General features: G+C 42.2%; 1 long non-coding RNA gene across 1 annotated transcript; it reads right to left on the reverse strand.

Annotated features, from left to right (window-relative positions):
- Positions 1-6,583: 6,583 nt before the first annotated feature.
- On the reverse strand, positions 6,584-15,194 carry LOC121680228. Its single transcript, XR_006021609.1, has 3 exons — positions 15,184-15,194; positions 11,648-11,652; positions 6,584-6,668 (listed from the first exon to the last, which is right to left on the reverse strand). It is a non-coding gene; the product is annotated as an uncharacterized LOC121680228 (long non-coding RNA).
- Between the last annotated feature and the right edge of the window lie 1,256 nt (positions 15,195-16,450).

A 16,450-nucleotide genomic window follows, 5' to 3' on the forward strand; every position in this document is an offset into this window, starting at 1 on the left:
GGACTCTCTTGAGAGTGGACTTTGTAGACAAAGGTGCGGTGTGCCCTCTCGATAGCCGGCGGCGTGGGGAAATCGCCTTTGCCCAGGAGTTGAGGGATCAGACCAGCCATAAATTCGAGAATGTCACGGCCTTCTGTGGCCTCTGGTATCCCGAGAAAGCGAAGATTTGCAGATCTGCTCCTATTTTCAAGATCCTCGAGCTTATCAACCAGGTATTTATTATCACTTTCAAGTTGTTCCACCCGGGTAGTGAGATTGGTCAGATTGTCTTCATTTATTCCGACACGTTGTTCCAGTAGCGCTACATGATCACCTAATGTGGATAGGGATCTCTCCATTCCACTCAAGGTATCAAAAATCGGATCAACTTTAGTGTCAAAGTAATTCATTAAATCATGTTTGACTTGATGGATGGTATCGTACAGAGACTTCCTTTGGATTGCATCCATTGTTACGTCCCTTCATCAAGCAGTCACACAACTTGTTAAATTAATCCCACTACCGGTAATTTGTTAATTGTAACTTAATATTAGGCAATACATAGCCACAGGTTTAAGATGAAAAGAGAAGCAAGCAGACCATGACTCAGACAGGCTCACTCACGCTGCGGCCATCTTGATTTTAGGCTTACATATAGACCAGGGGTGTCAAACTGATATCAGGCAGTGGGCCGGACTTGTTGGAATGAGACCTCACGGGGGCCATCATTGTCGTGGTCATTTTCATCTCTCTGCATGGGTATAGGAGTGCTGTTAGATGATTTGCTTCTTTACTATGCCCACTTATGAGCAAACTAGTAAAAATCCTGTACTGCTGTCACATACTGCTATTTCCTCTTAAAATATCCTACTTCCATGTCAGTTTTTTCAGCTACTTCCTTCTTAAGGATGATTTAATCAATTTATCATATCATAGAGATATTGCTTATTACACATTGTTGAAGACAACTGGATGTGAATATCTCTTTTTTCTCTAATTTTCCCTTCCTACCCAAAACATCTAGGGGGGGCCGCATGAATCCTGCTGGCGGGCCTGATCTGGTCCCCGGGCCTTATGTCTGACACCCCTGAGCTAGACAGTTTCAATGAGTTCCACAAACCATTTATCAGCCTGAGTGGCCCACTAATTAGTCATTAGGCCTAGGCCACATATCAACATAAGACTAGCTTGTGCTAGTTTCTGCCTAGCAATAACGTCAATGCTTTAGCTCCACTAACCTTGCTCTCTGCCTTCCATCCATATGTAAAACAGCAAGCAACCACGCAAATCCGTCGACTGTCAAAACTCCTGTCGCTTTCCTCGAACTTGATCGTTTGTAGGGTCATGCCATTAGACGAGGGGCCGCTCATTTATCCCCCTACATTTCTGTAAATAGACTTGACCTGCAATAGGTTCATTGGATAAACCAGAAACACATTCCCCATTTCCAGGAGGCTTTGCTCCATTCTAGCTTAGGCTTACGTTAATTTAAGTACAAACAAACAAATTACATTGTCATTTTTTATTTGTGATGAAAGTTCTGTAATGCCTGAATAAGACAAAAATGAATTAAGATAAAAAATTAAGGCTAGCCTACACAAAAATCAGCATGGGAGAGATGAGTGTGCAGGGTAACCATGAATGACATATAGACAGTGAGCAAGTGGTATAAATATTGGTTGGACTTCCTAAACATTAAAGTGTGAATCTCAGAGATTTTCACGGAAAATTCTTTGCAATTGCAAGGTCGATGGCTGCGGACGACTCATGGCCGCTATAATAGCTCTATGGGCCGGCCCGCACCGCGCAGACTCCTCGGCCGGCCCACCGGGAAAACTCCCGATCGTCCCGATTGCCACTTCGCCACTGCTGCAGCTGGTGTCCCAGTGAACCTAGAAAAAGCATTAGCTGTAAGGATCTGTATTCACAGTGTGTGTTCCTATAGCATGTGTTGTAACGGCTCCTTCACACAGCTGCATGCGTTGCGTTGCTGGAGACGCATCCCATTCACTTTACATGGGCTCACGTCATCCATTGCCGAACTGAATTGTGGGTCCGTTGCATCGCGTTTCTCCGTTTGAGTGTGAATGTTCATATGTTTGCATGGGTGTACACGTGCATGTGTGTGTATGTTTGTGTGTTTGTGTGTGTATCTGTGTGTGTGATGTAGGAGGTCTGCTGGTGTGTGTGTGAGTATGTGATGTAGGAGGTCTGCTGGTGTGTGTGTGTGTGTGTGTGTGCAGAGAAGACAGCATCATGGAGAGACAGTAATAGTGCAGAGTCTCCTCCTACTCCAACAGCACTGCTCAGCTGACCGCAGTCAGAGACCAGCTGGAGGTCTGGAGTGACACACAACACAGAGGCTCCTCACATCCCCCGACACGACACAATGACCTACACATCCCCCTGACATGACACGACACACACAACACGCGGCTCCTCACATCCCCCGACAGGACACACACAACACAGCGGCTCTTCACATCCTCCGACACGACACGATGACTCCTCACCTCCCCCAGACACGACGCGATGACCCTCACATCTCCCCAACAGGACACGATGACCCTCATATCCCCCCGACACGACACGACACGATGACCCTCACATCCCCCTGACACGATGACCCACAACACAGACGCTCCTCACATCCCCCTGACACGATGACAAGTCACACCAGGTGAGGAGGAACATATCGACCCTGATTGCATTGGAACAGGAAAAAAAGAATTATGCGTGTTGAAAAAAACATATAGACGGGCCCTTTTCTTGTGCGAGCAGTTTCTTCACAGACGTATTGATTCTTCCCGGGGAGAAGTGAATTACATTCGATCCAATTTGGTTCCCCACACTCTCTCTCTCCCTCTGCGGAAAAACACACTACTGATTTGCATGAGGGCTTCTGTTATTAAACAGCCGCAGGGAACATTGGAACACTGGAAGGGTCGAGTCCGGAAGGGTCGAGTCTGGGGGCGTTATCTCTAGAGTGGATCTAGCCTGCCAGGAAAGGTGTGGCTTTGCCCAGACTTACTTGTTAAGGGTGTGGCTTTGCTCATTAAGGGTGTGGCTTTGCTTGTTAAGGGTGTGGCTTTGCTCAAAGGCCAGTTTTCCCAGAGTAACTTGTTAAGGGTGAGGCTTTGCCTATTAAGGGTGTGTGTGATGTTAGGGTGTGTCTGATGTGCGGCCACTGTAACATCTCACCCAACCGCCAGCGAGTAAAACACCACTGATGATGATCCAAAGATGAACCACACACACAACGCAAAAAAAGCTTCTTACGTAACTCCTCTTCAAAGGGAGAAAAGCAAACAGGGTTTTCCATCAGAGAGTAATTGGCCCACAAGCACGAAGGGGGGAGAGCCGGATTATAATGCCCCTCAGTGGAGAGGACTGAGCAAACGAGTCCAGCTCGATATTGGCCAGCTGTTAAATATCCCGGCTGACAGCGGCGCGGGGTCGTTAATGATCGCCCGTGCCAGGATCTCCGCTCGCTCTGTATCCCTTTCGACCTTTATCTCATGAGGAGAAAGTCAATGATCTGCCACTGAGCGCCGCCGGCCTGCCTGCCTGACCGCCTGCCGTGGACCTCCCTGTCTTCACAGAGCACACGGTCAGATTGAATGCGCCAGGTCCGATCATTACGGTATTAGCCAGAGCTACTGTCATCATTATTCACTCAAAGGTCTAAACGCATAAAGCCTCTCAGGGATTTGAGGAGGAGGAAGAGGAGGAGGAGGAAGAAGATGATGATGAGGAGGAGTGTACAGCAAGGTCTGAAGCACAACAAAAGAAGCAATAACAGGGCTGTCCCAGTTTGATTGAGACATCCATTATGAATCAGAAGAGCACGCATACATAATGCTGTTGTGAAAATGCACTTGATTTGATTTAATTGCTTGATTCTTCCGACTGCTTCAAGCTGCCACTACTGCCCAGATAGTTATCCACAAGACTGTAGCCTGTAATAGCTGCCCAGAGAATAACTATCCCCTACTGTGGTCAGGCACTGGGCTTATGTGGACCTCTACAGGTCAAAGGTCAGGCTGTCTGGGTTACGGTTATGTCAAGGTTACGGTTAATAGTGTGGTGTATTATGTTGTAGGCAATGTTATAAATGCTATGTGTTCGCACCTGTTCACCATATCTTCTGGGTATTAAATATACTAAATCACAATGCAATGTTTTATCATCTCCAGAAGACATCATAAGCACATGCAGGACAGCAACATTTCAGATTTACCCCAAATAAACTAAAACACCATGAATGAGATATTCCGCCAAGTTTTCTACACTAGTGACACTAAAAGACTAACGACAAAAGTTACAGAGGTTAAACTTGAAGAAAGCGGATCAGTTTGATAGGATAGGGGGTAGGGGTGGGGCGTGTCAGGCAGACATGCGTTTGGTCTTTCGTTTTTCTTGGCTGTCCAGCGAGAACACCAATTTGCGGATTTGTACTGCTCTCTCAGAGAGAGAGAGAGAAGGAAACACACTCTCTAATGGTTATTTAATAGCCAATGAAGCACAAAATTAATAGCTGAAATCAAACTCTGAGAGAAGAGAAACTCCTGCCTGGGAGAAACAAGGTTGCCTGCGGAACACCTTTCTGATCCTCTAGCAGATTCCTCCGCACTTGTCCCCGACTCACCCTGTACCATGCAGTGGGTTGACAAATTGTATCCACATTTTAAGCACACTATTCAGGCAGGGGACATGTCTTATAATCATGGATACCTTTCTTGTCTGGGCTGTCACCAGAAATGTGAGATAATTTAGGAGTGTCAGGTATTGGTAATAATGAGGTATGTCAAAACCTGGCACTTTTAGTGGCACTAAAAATAACATGTGCCCGATATGAGTCAACCATCAGGGTATTACTATTTCACAGTAAGAAAACTGAGTGCAAGGACCTTATAGTGTCTGTCATAAATGCAAAAGTTTATTTGCTACTTGAAATCCAAATCAGAAATACTGGTAACACTTTATTTTAAGGTTCACATGTTAGCCACTTATACATACCTAATTAATGCCTGTATTAGTGACTTGTAAGGCATGTGTTAGGCAACATTAATCATTTGTTAGGCATGCATTCACAAATTTCTTGTTCATGACGAATTAGGCCTTTATTTTTTATATAATCTTAAAAAATACCTAGTAAGCCTTGATCTCTACTTGCTAATTAGTACCGGTATTAAGTACCAAAAGAGAATATGTATAACCTACTAGTATACTGTCTGAATAAATCCCGAATAGTGGGGGAACAGTTGTAGAATAAGCAATATGGCTCAACCTCATTGCTCAGGTTGCTCTGTCAAACAACACTTAACAACTGGGAGATTGGCTCCCATTCTAAAGTGTAAGTCTTATATATTATTCCTGTTCACCCACTTTTTGTACTAACTACTGCTCCTAGACCATTTGAGCTATCGAAGCGGTTCAAACTCCAAAAATTCAGGCCCGAACCGGTGTAACTTGCGTGTTACTTTCGTGTCGCTGGCCCTTGTCGTTTTCGAGGTATTCCCGTTTTTCAGCATTTTTGGGCCCCATTGAAATGAATGGCGGAATGTTCAGTATTATAATTCTGATTGTGACATCACAGCTCTAATTGTTTAAGCTTGCACCTGGCAGAGTTCTGAGCCATCTGGCACTGTCTAATGGGCTGGGCTGGACTGTCTGTGTATATGAAGGTGTGTGCATGTAACTTTTGACCCGTATGTCCGATTTTCATAAATGAGGTACCATTGGAATCCTTGAATGAAGCCCAGTTCAATGCCTTGCCAGCACCAAGTGTAAAGGTCATGTAAAAAAAGATGGCAGAGCGCTTTGCGCTCTTTTTTTTTTTAAAAGTGAATCCATGTTCATACAGGTCATTTAAAAAATAAAAAAACTTTTTCCCAGTCCATTCAGCCCAGTTAGCTCGATTCAAACTAAGTCATGTATACAGTTGTATAGATTATAACATTGAGAAACACACATTCATACAGATATTATGCACATCCACGCAACACTACTATTCAAGTTAAGTTACTCATCATTGCCCGGCAAGAAGTCCACAATCAATTCAATTGTCTTGCCACGATCTGTGGAGCTGACAATGTTAAATTACTATAGGTTCTGTATGCTATTTAAAGCCGACCTAACGATGAGTCCCTTCATGATGGTGTGTTGCAATGCATTCTGGGTGCTGTGCTGTGATTCGACGGCTCGTCACCTGACCCACCAAACAACGATGCTTGAAATAAACGTAGAGTAAAAATAAATCGCTACCAAGGCTCCAAATAGCAACACACTTACACCGTAGCATAATGAGGGTATCTACATGTAAACCGAAGCATTGAGAACTGTGTAAGTCTACAGGCAGTTTATTAAAAAGAAAAACAGTACCGTTCACGTCTCGTTCACATATACAGACGGGCGCCGTCTTGGGAAAACAGAACTCTCTGGGATGTGGCGTAAATCTCGCGTGAAACCTTGTTGCCACAGCAGGGAAGAGGCAACAGGATACACACGAAAGATACACACGATACACACGGAATTCGAACGTATTTGAAGACATCGAAGAACGAACCCTTTTAGTTTGATGGACGTCCTTATCAGTCTATCAGTCTAACTTATGAACGTGTTGGGTCAACGTCAACGATAAGTAAGTTAGGCTAACGTAAACGTTAGTTATTTGCTGTTGTCATATGCTTTACGTGATGGCCATTCATCACACTGTTTGGATGTTAGCTTCTACTTGGCAGTCTAAATCAGAATTACCTTAGCTCTCAGTAAGTTAACGTACAGTTTATTATAGTCATGTGATTTACATAAAGTAGTAAACAACAGTAATGTTAAACGTGTCAACAAGTTAGATTCTACCCCACAAGCCACAATAGGGAACGTTCAAGTAAGCGTTAGCACATATACAAACCTATTAATGTTAGCTAACATGCTAAGCATTGAAAATGAATGCGTTAGCAATAGCCACTGCTTTTTTTGAGCTGACAACTAAGCCCTTGTGACGCCCCAGCTAGTCAGTGCTGGGTCTTGTCGCGCTTCCTGCTCTTTGTCTGTGTTGGCTCTGCTGCTGTTCTGTGTGTGGCCTACAGGGGGAGCTCTGCAGAATGGCGTGGGCTAATTGCGCCAGCGATTAGGGCAGGATATAAGCGGGTCCCGGGAGCCTGCTTCAATCTCTCTCTATCTCTCTCTCCGCTTCCGCTGACTGCCGTTCCAGAGTTGCGGGGTGCTGTCGTTGCGGCCGGGCGGGCTGCGCCCTGTTCGTTTCTTTTGGTTTTGCACTTCACCTCACTATGCTGACGTACACTACAGTCTTGCTTTACTCTTCATTCACTGACTTTTGTACATAGTTCATTTATTTAATAAATATCTTCTTAATTTTGAGCAGCGTGTGGTCTCCCCTTTTATGTTATGTTTGCCTTGAGCCGGGCAGGCACAACACCCTGGAAATGCGTTAAAAACGTAATCAGCCAAATTGACTCACTTCTTAAGACCCTTGGTATGGTGTTACAACGATGTGGAGTCGAAATGTAAATTGTTAGTATGGTTTTAATTAGAGATGCACCGATATGGAATTTTAGGGCCGATAACGATAACCGATATTTACTGGTTTGTTGTGGCCGATACCAATACGATAACCGATAATATTACTCGAAAAAAATGAGTGAAAAGTGATTTGGGGAAAGAATTTAATAAGTATAATTTTATTGCAGTAATTTTACCTACCACCAAATGATGGACAGAACTCATAATAGTCCTCAATAGTACGGCAGTCAACAACATAACAGTAGCCTAGCCCTACAGTATGTGTGGCTCCTTTAAGTGAACCTGACGTCAGTGAATTGCGAGTGAGTGGCTAGAGAGTTTGAATCGTTTTCATTTAGGACTAAACGCTCATAAACGGCTCAGCTTGGAATAAGCTACAGTACAGCAACCAAATCAGAGTTTGTGAGGGAAACTTTAGTTGGTTTAGTTTCAATTGCGGGTAACTGAATAAAGCTGCAACTCCTCAGACTGTATCTTATGTCTGTCTACTCTGTTGCGCACAACCTGCTGCAGCAGAAATGAAAGGCGTTAGCCCCGAAGCCCCGAACTTATTATGATGACCTGTCTAGAACTGAAGCACGAATGGTTAGCATATTTCTAGGTAATAATACAAAACCCAAGCTAAAGTAATGCAAATATAATACTAAAACACAACTTAGAACTAGGCCTACTTATGTACTCGTCCCACTAACGAGTTTGTTTATTTGTTTCCCCGACCAGGGCCCAGTTTCCCGATAACGACGGAGACACGCTCTTAAGAGGGTTTTCTACGATTCATCTTACGATCGTTCGTTTGGTTTTTCTGACTGTTTCCCGAACATGCTCATAGCGTGAACGCACATGCACTGCTCTTAAGATGCTCTTAAGGGGAGCTGTCCACGTTAATAGTTCTGAAATATCCTCTGATTTGATGGTGATGTCAGGTGACTGCACGTCACAGCTATAGGCCTACCGTTTAAGCTTCGGATCTAGGCTACACATTAATTCACATCAATACGAAAATAGAAACACTGACATCTGCATGTAAGCATCCCAAGTAGGTTATATACCACACACAGACATAAATAATTGTAATTAAGATTAGATTGTTGCACCATTGCAATACTAAAATATAGCCCTCACTTAGCAAAGATAATGGCAACGTCTCGTTTCATAACTTGATTGCATTTTTGTCCGCTTTTCATCACACTATTATGACCATTAAATGTAGGCTATGCTATTTTGCACGCTAAAATGTAATTCATCACAGGTAAACACAATAAAGAATGGGAACGTAAGTTGGATTATGTATTCTAAGTTGTAATTCCTCTGTATGTCCTGTTGGTGACCTCAGTGCGAAGTACTTTTAAGACGCTCTTATCCGGTAACGAGAACTCTGGAGCACTTGTAGATCTACGAGTGTTTTCACGACGCTCTTAAGCTACGATGGTTTCGGGAAACAGTCGGCAAATCTTAAGACGTTCGTAAGAGGGACTTTACGACGTTCTTAGGCTTAAGATGCTTTCGGGGAACTGGGCCCAGTGCGGTAAAGTGCAAACACACCAGCACAAGACGGCTCTAGATAGGGCTGAGCTCCGCTCTGTTAAGGTTAAATGGCGGATCATTCACGAGAGGATTTTGAGATGCACAGATTCCCAAATGAACGCATATCCACAGATTTTGTTAGAGTGGTGAAATACATTCACACCGCTGACATTATATTGAGGAAAAAGTATAGCCAACTAAGCTCAAGTAGGCTAGCTCAGTGTAGCCAGACGTAGGCCTAAATTAGGACTTTAAAAAATATCGGCGCAAATTATCAGCCAGAATTCTGTTATCGGACCGATAATAATATTTTCATTTTTTCACTTATCGGCTAATAATATATCGGCCGCCGATATATCGTGCATCCCTAGTTTTAATGTGTAAACAGACCAACCGCGATTTTGCAATGAAGTGAATGGAGTCATTTTAGGTACTACTTTCACGAGGTCTGTAGTTCTGTCAAAATGTATCTTATCTTTAAACAGAATACATGGTTATCTTCCTTAGACTTCGTAGATGTAGTTACTACAATTTGGAGGCGAAATTCGAAGTGTAAATATGGTTTTAATGTGTAAACAGAACAACCGTGATTTTGCGAGCTAGAAAAAAGGAAGTGAATGAATGAATAGTTACTGCTTTTCTGAGGGCTGGCGTTCTCATAAAATTGACGTAATCTTTGAAAAGACTACCTGGTTATCTTCCTTAGACTTCGTAGATGTAGTTACTACAATTTGGAGTCGAAATTCAGCTTTTTAACAACAGAAATGTTAAAAGCTGGTATTGTGTTTCCTGAATTCTTACGTTCAGGCATTCAAATGAAATGTAAAATAGCAAATATATACTCTATCAGTGTATGATGCTTGCATGAGGGAAACATCCCATAACAACGGCACCCATATAATTGCTGTTGTTTTGAGAAGTATTGCTCATGCAAGCATCATGCAACAATGCAAAAACAATGAAACTATTGTAGGCCTAATTATATTTTACATTAGTAAAGCAGTACTCTGATATGCATGCTTTCACAAACTTTTGTGAACAATCTTAGCACTTTAAACATTGACTGTTTTGAAGTGCATGTATAGCAATATAGTATAAAAATAATAATAATTTTGATATCATTACAATTTGATGGGGGGTGGGAGGAGGGGGTGGGTTCATGTAGGTGGGCCCTATGACCCCAAAGTATGCCTTGACTGGGCCTCAGGTCAAAGAAGTTTGAGAAAGGCTAGTGATGGGGACGAGACCGCCTATGCCGAGTCCGAGACAAGACCGAGTCTTTGAAGGGTCGAGACCGAGTCCTTTAGGAGTCGAGACCAAGACCATAAAAACATGTCAGTTTTCATATTCATGATTTAATATCACCCCAATTAATAATCAACAGTTAGGCCCAGGCTTGGAATTTCACCATTTTAGGGGCAAGGCCACTTGGCCTTCAGTTGGGCATATTTGGTGGGGGGCACAAAGGCCACATGTCAGGGCACCAAGGCCAAAGTTAACTATACAGTAGTAGGCTATAAAAATAATCAAAGTTGTATTTAGCCTATTCACAGCAGTAGACCTGAATCACTGTATGAAACATTACAAAAACATGAAACATGACATATTACATAGAACTGTAAATCATCTGATCATCTAATATTTAGATGTCTAGGCTATATTTAATATTTATATTTATTTTATATTTGGCCTGTTATGGAATGATGTATTGAACAATTTAAGCACAGCTCAGCTTTAAGAAACTGATGCAACCTAGATGCATGCTTAGCATTTTTTGATCATTAAGACTCATTTCACAAACTCTTACTCAGCTGTATATCCTCTGATTTTAATATTTACCTATATCTAGGCAATATTTGTAACATTTATTTTGTATTTGGCCTGAAATCATGAAGAACGATTTAAACACATTTTGAAACCTAAAGACCAAAGTTAGAGACATGAATGTAGACCTTGCTGCAGATTACATTTTTAATTTAACCGGAATACTATATTAACGGAATACCGGAATGGCTTACTGTACAGGGGACTGCTTTACACCTTTGTGTTCGGTACGGTCTGCTGTTTATTCTGATATATGGTTTGTCATGTGTTGAACGAAGGGTTCGTGAAGTATTCCACCAAGATGAATGGGTAGGGAGATGGGTGTAGCACCTTATGTAGACGTTATGATTACATTTAATTATATTATTTACTTTTCTCACGAACCGTTCACCACAGCAATTAGCGGCTAACATTGTTTAAAAGCTGAGAAAAAGCTCTTTCATGTGATGTGATACATGTGCCTGTGTGATGAGTAGGCTTAGCGATTGCGAGTATTTCAACTGAGAAGAATGGGTGAATTTGGACGCACTTTCTGTCTTGCCATGTGCTGTCATTTTCTCCACTGTGTAAGACTGAATTAGTTTGCGCTGTGATGCTAAGATTATTTTGACAGGCTATAGGCTAAAGGCCAACAAGGGGCAAAGACGTGGCCGCCGTGAAATTTCATTTAGATTTTTTTTTTTATATGAACAGAAAAAAATGCGTTGGTCTCGAGGACTCGGTTTGAAATTACGAGTCCTTCTCCTCCCACTGTGGTCCGAGACCGAGTCAAGACCGAGTCTTTGAAGGAACAAGTCCGAGTCAAGTCCGAGAAAGCAGAAATCGGTCTCGAGACCGGACTCGAGTCTGAGACCGGACTCGAGTACTACATCACTGAGAAAGGCTGATGTAGACGACAAAGCAGCAAGGAGGCGTCGGTTGATCATTTAAACAAGTTTTATGACAAGGTCGATGAGGGTGGGAAAAATCGTACATTTCTGTGCAAACTTTGCCCGCACTTCAGTCACATTCAGTCACATTGTCTTTTAAGAAAATGCAGTCCATTTTTCGGTTCCAGCAGCCAACCTCAGAACTGACCCTTCAGGCCTCTCAGGAGGCGCTGGCCTTCTAACCTAGTGACCACCATAGCAACCAGCATAGCAACCACAATATTTATGCGTTTTAGCTTATTGGATGTTGCTTTAATGCAGATAACTTTTGATCCATGTGCCCGATTTTCATAAATGAGGTACCATTGGAATCCTTGGATGAGGCCGAGTTCCATGCCCCTGATCAAACCCACTCTTACAGTTCCTCGGAACCGCAAATCTAGTTTTAACAAGTTCTCGTTGTTCTGTCTTCCACATTCATGAAAGGTTTGGTATGAATGTTGAGTCATGTCTCATGAAACAGTCTTGAATGCTTTATGTGCAGTTTATGACAGCTGCTATGCATATGTTATGAACTCACCCGTCAAGTAAAGTGTTACCATTTGGGAGCGTACCTATGTTCCCCGCTATTTGTATGGGACCGGGGAACATAGGACCCTTTTTGTAGAAAAGGGTCCTATGTTCCCCGCCTTGTATCTGACCACGGAAATTGCATGGGATATGCTTGCGAGTGCACATTTCGTGCACAAACGGTAGCAAAGTGTATTTTTCTGTCAATGTTGCTTGCCGTATCACACCAGGTAGACCTACACATACGCGCACGGTGCAATATTGACACAAGCCAGAAGGGCGATTTTCCTAACTTCCACGTTGAGTATAGCGGAGTAAAAGAATAGATGAAGAACATTTTTTATAACATAGGCCTACAATGGTTTTACTTGTGTAGTGCTTCTTTACTGAATATAACGAGTTCAAAGTTAACATTCTAGGTAACTTAGCATTGTCCGCTTCAGCACTAAATTGAGGACAGCAACACACACGAGCTGCACCTCTCACAGAAGAAACGCACTACAACTACATGCCTTTTTAAGTTGATATTTAATTGGTTTGTTTTGTTCATTTTTCCGTTCGCTGGCACGCTGCAGGGGGGACTGCGCGTTGCTCCGAAGCCCCTTTGGTCTGACTCGTCAATAATCCAAAAATGGCCCTTTGGGTCTACAGCCCAGTATAGTTTGATATCTCTTTGTTCCATTACAATGAATCCCATTCTTCCAACAGCTCAACCAAAGGCTATTTTAGATCACCTCCTTGTATAGTAAGAATCAACAATGACATGCCAAGTGCAAAGACAATGACAAGCTTGGGACTGAAGCCATGCAGACTCGGCTAGATTTAAACACAGCAGGCCGTTGCAGCAAGACAGTGAGCCAATCCTAATATCATAGGAAAACAGGTGGGGCTGTGTCATTAGGCTGATTGCCACTGACACTGTTACATACAAGACTTAAGTGTCTCAATTAAATCAATTAAACGTGACTATATCGCACTGGGCTCCGCACTGCGCCTCTGTGCAAAGAACTTCAGTTCGCGGCGCCCCCTCTTCCTTCCCTCCTTCCCTCATCACAAACAAAGTGTTTTCCATCAAAAGCTGTCACCGGTCCGCACGTCTGTTGTAACTGTGTTGACTGAAGGGATTGTGTGTTTCTGGTTAAATAAAACGGATATATGTGAGTGTGTGTATATGTGAATATTTTCCTTATTTATTGATGTCATAAGCATGCTTTATAGGTAGCCTAAGTTAAGTTTATGCTAACATAGCCTAGCATTATTAACTTAAACTCGTCTCTCTTAGCATCTGTTGAACCTTCTTTTCATCTTCTGAAATTATCGATGCGCATTAAACCGCATATAAGTCAAGCAGCTATTTCAAGCAGCTACAGTTACTATTAAATCAATTAAACGCAATTAATTCACAAGCAGATAGTTCAAAATCGAGCATACAAGTTAGAAAAACCTAAAGCATTCGTTTAGGCTATGTCGCCTCAATGCAGGATAGACAGTCGGCTGAGGGAAAAAAATGATGTCTGTCTGTCTGAGTGACATTAACTAAATAAATCCAAAATATAGCCATTGTTGTAAGGTTAAATTGTGTGTAGCCTATGGTGAAGTTATAATCAGACTTCAAGCTGTGCAAAGCAAATGCAGCAGTTGGGAATAGGTTGGAAATGACTGATTTTCAGCCACTTAATGCTCATTCTGGTGTATACTATGACAAGATGTACAGAAGTGTAAAGTGTATCAATTACCCTAATATACAAGTTTTAAATATATTTAAATTACAGTGGGTCCCAGTTAAGTTTGGACAGGTTCCTTCATGAATCACGCACCCCATTTTCTCAGCAGAAATGGCACAAACTGCAGTTGACACAAACAACCACAAGGTGTCACTTGGGAGTTCTGCCACTACTATTTTTAATGCGACTTGACTTAACTGCTTCCATGACGCAGTGAGCTATTACCAAACATATATGATAATACAATAGCGTGAGTTTATATATCTTATACCCTATTTGTCACGGTTACTTATAGATGTGATAGTGTAACGATAAGCGCATGAGACTTTCAGCGGGGGCACGGGAACTTAAATTGATCACGGTAGTTTAAGCTTACACTTAAACAGACAAAACATTCTAATATGAAAATGTAGATGCAATTGTTGTAAGATGGTGCAGCTCCTTTAAGAGAGCCCCGTGCGCAGGGATGGAAAGAGAGAAAGCGAGAGGGGATGTGTGTTAGAACTTAGATGCGTGTGGAAAAAGTAGACGTGCTGTTGAGACTGAAGCGAGTCATATTCAAAATAATGCAAAAAATAAATCCGCAGATAAAACCAATTATCCTCATTCATTGCAACTGCAGCATGCCTGCTTGCCGACGTTCAAATGAAAAAAATCATTTGAGTTTCACTAGTCACATGTTTTAACAAGGAACACTTGTTATTGAACTAATATTGACTTTATTTTCCATACGGAGAAAAAACATATGCAGAGTCTAACCAAGGTCAATCTTGCCAAAAAAGCCCTCAAACCTGAAAACACATGAGGCAAAAGTGCAAAACATCACAAAACTAACTAAACTAACACGCGCATATTTTTGTATTGCAATCATTGTAGCCTACAGTTGTAACAGTCGTTTTACTCCCCGTATGCGCTCATTATAAAGAACGTTTAACGTGTCCCAAAAACAGCTATCAATTAATCACCAAACGTCTTATAAACAAGTATTGCCAGGAGCAACACCTTGCAAAAAATTATAACAATAGGCATTGGCCTTTATATGGCTCTGCTCCTGCCTAGATTCGAACTCAGAACTGCCTGAAAGTTGCAGACCTGTTCTGGACCTGTTCTGGAAATACGCGCATTAACCCACTCGACCTTCAGACAACGCTATCTGCTTCGAGTAGGCCTATTGGGTAGGACTGTAGCCTACACTGGTTGCTGTGACCGAATTCGTTTTTCTTTGTCATATGAATGCTGTCATTTTGTTAACATTACTGTTAAGGAGATGCTGTAGGCAAAGGCTATATTTCAACCTCGTTAGTGTAGTAAAACTAATCAGAACTATTCACGAGGTTTCTGGGCAGCATATTTATGTTCTGTTAGCAAGCGAACTTCTTATGACTGCCGACAAAGTAGCCTACTGCCAGCTGACGAAGCTCTCATTTTAAAACATTACTGAGAGACAGGCACTGTACAATCAAGACATCTTGCCACTGAATCCAAAACTATGTTTAACATTATGTAAAGCTTATAGGCTACAATGGACTAGCATGTTGCAGGGGCTGCTAAAAGCACAGAGAAACGCACTGAAAACTCGGCCAATCACAGCCCTTGCTGTCGAATGCTCCTTCCGGTTCGACCGTGGAACGCCACAGCGGACTATGCTGCCCCCAAGCGGTTGCAGTTGTACTTACATTTTACCCAGCTGCGTGAATCACCTTGATGGTGAATGAAGTGTCAATTCTTAACTGGGACCCACTGTAGGCTCTTAAAGTTGCCTATTTGAGTAGGCCTAGGAGAAAAGCAAACAGGTGTAAAGGGGAATTAAAGGGCCATCACCGTTTTTTTGGGGGGGGGGGTGGTCACGACCTGGTGACGTAATTGATATGCAAACTAGTGTGTGACGTCATCTAGCGACATTTAGCAACTTTTGGAGCTGGCTTTAGCTACTTTCCATTTGAAATAGTTGGCAACACTGGGTATGACTGGTCTTCATTCATCTGTGGTATCAAAATTACCATCACATATGTGTGTGTATATACAAATAAACGTATATGTGTGTGTATACAAAGAAACTTGCCTTTCCTTACATACATTTTTTATGTCTTTGTAATCTAGCACATAAATCCAACTGAATCTGTATAGAGTCCATCCTTCAACTGAGACATTTCAGATAAATATCCATGCAGTAGAAGATAATTAATTACTCACAAACTTGACACCTCACATTTACAGAACTCAATCAAACATTAACTCAATGAAAACAACATGACTCAATTGGTTTTAAATGGGTGTGCAAATCTTTTTTGCAACCCCTGTAGGTGGTCTGCAATCCAATCAGTTCTCCCCTCTCTAAACCAGTTCCTCTATTTCAGAGTATTCTCTTTTGAGACATCACCACACTATTAAACTTAGCAGTTGGTATCAATAAAG

Source organism: Alosa sapidissima, chromosome 13, assembly GCF_018492685.1.
Source record: "Alosa sapidissima isolate fAloSap1 chromosome 13, fAloSap1.pri, whole genome shotgun sequence".
Classification (NCBI taxonomy): domain Eukaryota; kingdom Metazoa; phylum Chordata; class Actinopteri; order Clupeiformes; family Clupeidae; genus Alosa; species Alosa sapidissima.